This window comes from Cibotium barometz, chromosome 4, assembly GCF_041138505.1.
Source record: "Cibotium barometz isolate CiBa-2024 chromosome 4, ASM4113850v1, whole genome shotgun sequence".
NCBI lineage: Eukaryota > Viridiplantae > Streptophyta > Polypodiopsida > Cyatheales > Cibotiaceae > Cibotium > Cibotium barometz.
This window is the reverse complement of record NC_141049.1, coordinates 2180045-2186044: the sequence shown is the minus strand read 5'-3', so window position 1 is coordinate 2186044 and position 6000 is coordinate 2180045.

Genomic DNA, 6000 nt, shown 5'->3' with positions numbered 1-6000 from the left:
TGGACACAATTGTGATACAATTGTATGGTTGTAGCTTCACTTTATTTTTGGTTGATGCTTGCACGCTCAAACAAAGCATGCTAATTTTGTTGAAGTCGACATATTTGTAAGGGAAGCTATTTTGAGCCCCACTAGTGATTTTTCTAAATATAATTAGATGCTTCTAAAGGTTGGGTTTTTCAGATTTGAGGCCTTCTATGACAACTCCTCCTTCCACAAGCCTTTCCACATGCAAGCCAATACAAAAAATGCAAAACCTCAAAATTTCTTGCCGTCCTTCTTGATGAGGATGATGTGAATGGCTTATGATAGTGAGAGAGAGAGAAAAAGGGGATTGAAGGGAAAATTAGCCTTTGCAAAGCTTTTATACCATGTCAAAATAATGGGGAGTATGCACAACGGAAGAAATAGTTGATGGCAAGATAGAGCAACATATATGAGAGAGAGCAAGAACACAAGATGTATAGAAAGCTTCTATATTACCTTCTATTTCAGCCACTCCAAAGTTGGCTTGACCTTCACCTTATGAATGTCTTGATTGTGTTACAAAATGTGAGGCCTCTTGCCCTTTATATAGGGTTCACCAAGGGCTAGGGTTGGGCTAACCCTAGATCCCTTTTTCACCCACATGCCCACTTTATTTGGGGTGTGTTCACACCTACATGACCTCTTTCTCTCACCCTTTATCACTTGTACATCATATATTTCAACAAACAAGTCAACAAAGGGAAAGACAAAGTGAAAGTGCATTTGACCCCTGTGGAACACCAGAATATCAAATCCTATATCTAAGGTCTCCCTTCCACATCTCAAGAACAACGAAAAATAACCAACCTTTCCAAGAGCTGACCACCTCATCCACTCTTTAACAACTATGAAATCAAGGAGTGGGCCCAAATGCTACAATCATTGCTCTTTGTTAAGTTATCTCAAGTCAAAGTCGCCACCAACTAGAAAATATTGGGGACATAAGAGTCAAGAGTCAAGCAGCCAAGCCACCTGTAAGATTCCTCCCTCCAGCTTTTGAGGTGTGCAGGTGTAAGAACCTCCTCTTTTGATCTTATAATTATTCCCCTCTCTGAAATAAAAGAAAGATCCCGTTTAACCCTGTTTTGGCCTAGAGAGAGAAAATGTCTAGAGGGAGGTGATTCAAAATTGAGATATTTTTTAATATAAAAATCCTCCTAGTGTCTAAAATGGTTTCCCCTAAAACAAAAATTCAAAAAGAACTTTCCAATGTGCAATTGAAATTAATTGAAAATAGGTATAAAGGACCTTAGCCTAAGGGTCCAGATTTTCAAAAAAATTTAGATTATGGTCCAATTAAGATTCCTATGGAGGACCAATAAGATTAATCCAAATGTAGGGAGGAGATAAATTGAAGAATAAAAGACTCCCTTCCAAAAAAAAAAAGAGTAAATGTTCACATAAGATGAAGAGTGGACTAAGGACCAAAGAAAACAATTAAAAAACTGAATTTTGACACCTCAGTGTGGGGATTTTCCCTCATGAAGTTCATTACTCCCAATTTTCAATCAATAAAATGAGATATTTCATCTCTCCTCTCTCCTTTTTCAAAACTAGATCCAAAAAGTAAGCTGAACTAACCCAAAAATGGTAATAAATTGACCAAACCGATCTGGAAAATTCTATAATCAATTTTCTTGGTTAGAGGCTCACTTTTTCAAATAAACAGAAGCCTCCCCCTTTGTAAAAGCTTAATGGTATTTATGCACTATTACTCTGCTCCTATCCTGAGCCATCTACATTGAATTTTTTAATAATTCAATTGTTTTTGGCCTAATCCTCTCCAAAGTGAATTGGTGGCCACTCTTGCTTCAAACAAGAGTAGAACCCTCAATCCCTCAAGCCAAAGAAGAGCTTACAAGCTCTAGGTAAGTTAATTTTCTTATTTGTTTAATTTTAAATCTATGGTTTTCTTAATTTTCATCTTTTACAGTTGATTGAATTAAATTCAAATGCTATGCCTTTGAGGAAAAGGCCACCCCCTTCTCTTCTTTACATTCCAGCCTTTCTTAATCCTAGAAAGATTAACTAAGGGATTAATTAAACTCTTCTTATTGTTTACCCTCTTGAATTTAGAAAATTCTATAGATTAGAGTTCTATAAATCTAATTTGGGTTAATTTAAGTTAAATAAAGAATAATAAAAATGAGAAATGGTCAGCCATATAAAGGAGGTTATGGCAAAATTTTCCAAAATTTTGTGGAAAAGAAAGTTTGTTTTTATGTTATTCCAAAAGAGTAATTCCCACCATTTTTGCATCTAAAAGAAATATTCTAATTACTCCATGTACATATTTACCTATGAATATGCATGGATATCACTGATATTAATTATTAAATTTGATTCCTATTAAATTTGATTTTATGCATATATAGATGCATAAAGAATTTTTATATCAAAATTAGAATTCTCTTAAATTCCATGTTTAAATTCTATGAGTATTTGATAAATGAATAAATAGTCTAAGAGAGAAATTTCTATCGTTATATAGAATTCGAGGAATTCTGGTATGAAATTCAGAATTTCGATCAAAAAGTTTTGGGGATACTGATTCAAGAAATACTCCTTGTATTCAAAAGAAAATCAAACTGAAAACTTACATAGAAACCCTGTTTTCTTAAAGGACTATCCTACGCCAGAATGCTGGAGGAATCAGATAGATGTGAATGAATGGATGACATGTAATGTGATGTGAAATGGGATGTGAATGAATGAGATGTGATGTCATGGAAATTAGGATGTAAATAAATGATATGGGATGTGAATAGATGTGAATGTGTATGTGCAAAAGGATATGGATGTGTATGTGAAGAATGGATGTGGATGTGAATGTGATGAAAATGGATGTGGATGTGAATGTGATGAAAATAGATGTGTATGTGAAAATGGATGTTCTAGTGACCTTATCTTTTATCATCTCAAGATTCTATAAGTGAAAGGACCAAGATAAGTTCTATGAGCTCTTCTCAACCCTTATGTGATCTTATGTGCTCGTAGGAAGTCTTATGGGTCTTAGGATCTCATTCAATCTCTAACAAGATTTTAAGAAATTATATTAGCTCTTACATGAATTATATGAGCTCTTACATAAATTATGAGATCTTACATTAATTGTGAGAAAAAGCTAATCTTAGACATTAAAGGGTGATCACATTGATCTAGGAAATTTCATGACCTCATATATGGTCTTATGAGATCTTAAGAGCTTCTACCATACACTATGTGGTCATAAAATCTGAGCTTAGACATTATAAGGTGATCACATTAATCTAAATTGTATACATGCAAGCAAAATCATGTTAAAGATTACCACCTCAATACGGAAAGGAAGAAGCAAAGTTTAAAGAACTCTTATGAGCATAAAGCAACTCTTGTGTTCACTTTTACTTCTCAAACGATTCCTAGTCATACAAGAAAAATCATGTTTATGACTACCGCCTTAATAAGGAAAGGAAGAAGCACAATGGCAAATGTATATTAAGTTTAAAGAACTCTTATGAGCATAAAGCAACTCTTGTGTCCACTTTTACTTCTCTTATGAGCATAAAGCAACTATTGTGTCCACTTTTATTTTGAACTATTTTAATTATTTGTGGGCCAAGCACTCATGGCATGATATCTTTACTTTAAGACTCAAGTCTTTAAATAAAATTCTATTTCCTAGCAAGTTCCTTGCTTCTCTAGCTTGTCACTTGCATATGTGTTTTTGTAAGGTTTGACTTGGGTAGCATAATAACGTTTTTTTAATTACTAAAAACTTAGTCATGGAGTCAATTGGGAGCAAAAAAAATATCACTATTAGAGCTATAGCTGCATTGGTTTTGGCAAATTAATTTATCATGGCTATAGTTATGCTAGTGTAGCGCTTGGGTTGGTGATTGGTTTAGATGACACAAGAAACATTGTATCTCCACAAAGTAGCAATCTATTAATGAGTGGGACACTGGGATCACTCTCTCAATGTTGCTCTCATAGCTAGTATACCTAAGACTAGGAGACAATCTTTTGTCTGGGTACATTCCTAGGGAACTTAGCTTTGATCATCTTAAAATTTTATAAGCACTAGGACCAGGCTAAGTTCGATGAGCCTTTCTCAACTATGGGCTAATACACTACAAGGGATCGGGCTCATACCCGCGCTCCTAGCCGCTAAAAATGACTTGTGAAAAAAAGTAGCGGGCCCGTGTATCAGCGCATGTATCATCGCGGCCACAGACATGCGTGTAAAAGCGCGTGTATAGGACCTCTCAGACGCACTTATACACGGGTGTGTAGCTGCGTTCTTTTCACAGACGCGTTGATACATGCGGCTATACATGCCTTTTTTTAATTTAGACGCGCTTATACACGGGTGTATAGCCGCGTTCTGTTCAGTTCACATGTCTCAGACGCGTTTATGCCTGCGTCTATACACGCGTTTCTTTAATTTAGATGCGGTTATACACGCGTAATTGCCAGTTTTGACGCGTTAATACACGCGTATTTTACAGAGTATCCGCGTAGATACACACGAGTTTTAACAGTTCTGACGCGTTTATACACGCGAACAGAGAGCAAAAAAAAAATCTAGAGAGTGCTATTTGGTGCCTGAATACTGTTCCAGCATTCCAGCACCCAATAGCACTCTCTGGATTTTTTTTTTTGTGCATTAGACCATCCCATTAGACCATCCATGAAGAACATATGCACGAGGGAGATTAAGACAAGAACGACATGAATGCATACATTGTCAATACACGATTCAAGACAGACATGAATGTAATACTATCGATCAATCAATTCAATATTACTATCAAAATTTCATACATGTATACAAGGGAGTCCATATCTCGAAGTAGCCCATGGCTTCAGTTTACAAAAAAATATATACAATCACATCCTCAATATGGAATGTGATACTATAAGTCTGAGTACTACTCAGACCCAGATGATGACTCGGTGCTCCCTCCATGCTCAGATGAGCTCACATCGGTCGGAATGTCCGATGAGTAGTGCTCACGTCCACTCTCTGAAGTGGCGGCCGGTGGATCATCAGCAGCTTATGCCTGTTCAAGTAATATATAGTATATAAGTATATATATATGTAATTCAATAAACCAAAATCATTCGTTTAGAATTTTCAAGTACCTGTCGACCGTATGGTCTCATGGCCATCTCAAACTGCGCGTCCGTAATACGTCCCTCGGCTCTGAAGATGGCCCACGTGTCACATCTGCTATGCCGGCGAGCATACGCAGTATCGTGGGTTGTGGGCTTCCTCCCCGTAACCCGTCGCTGTATCATAATCAACACAATTTGTAAGATTAAAACAATCATAGAATCAATGAATTAAGTAAACAATCAAATAAAGTGGCAAGATACTTACGAACTCTGCCTCCCATGACTCGACGCCGCCAGATCCGAAATGCGAAGATCCAATGGTCTCCATCTGGATCCGTCGTGCCTCCACATGCTACCTGCTCTTCACGCCACCCTCTGCTCGTTTCTTTGCCTCCTTCCACTCGCGTTTGTGCGCAGTGGCAGGTTTCTCGGCAGGATAGCCACCCGCAGCTACATTTAGCCGGTCATCGTACGCGAGTTTTTTAAGGTGAGATCTTTTATTACTTAAGATCTCCCTTATTCGCGTCCTTCCCCATACATCCGAGAATGTAGCATGTGGGGGATTGGGGTACCGACTATGTACAGCCTCTATCACCTCCCCAACTAATTGGCTATTTTGATCTTTAAATTTAATAAAACAATTTCTATATGAGTTTGATACTACCCCACGCATGTACTCCATTACCTCCCTCCCCCTCGCATCCATCACTATCCCGCCCCTATCCGTCACATCATAGCAGACCACTCTCTCCATCTCTCTCATCTCCTCCTCTTCCGAACTGTCTCCTCTAACTCTTCTCCCTCTATCTCCTCTCTCACTGCGTGCCCTACTACCTCCCCCACCTCCCCCACCTCCCCCACCAAAGCACCCGC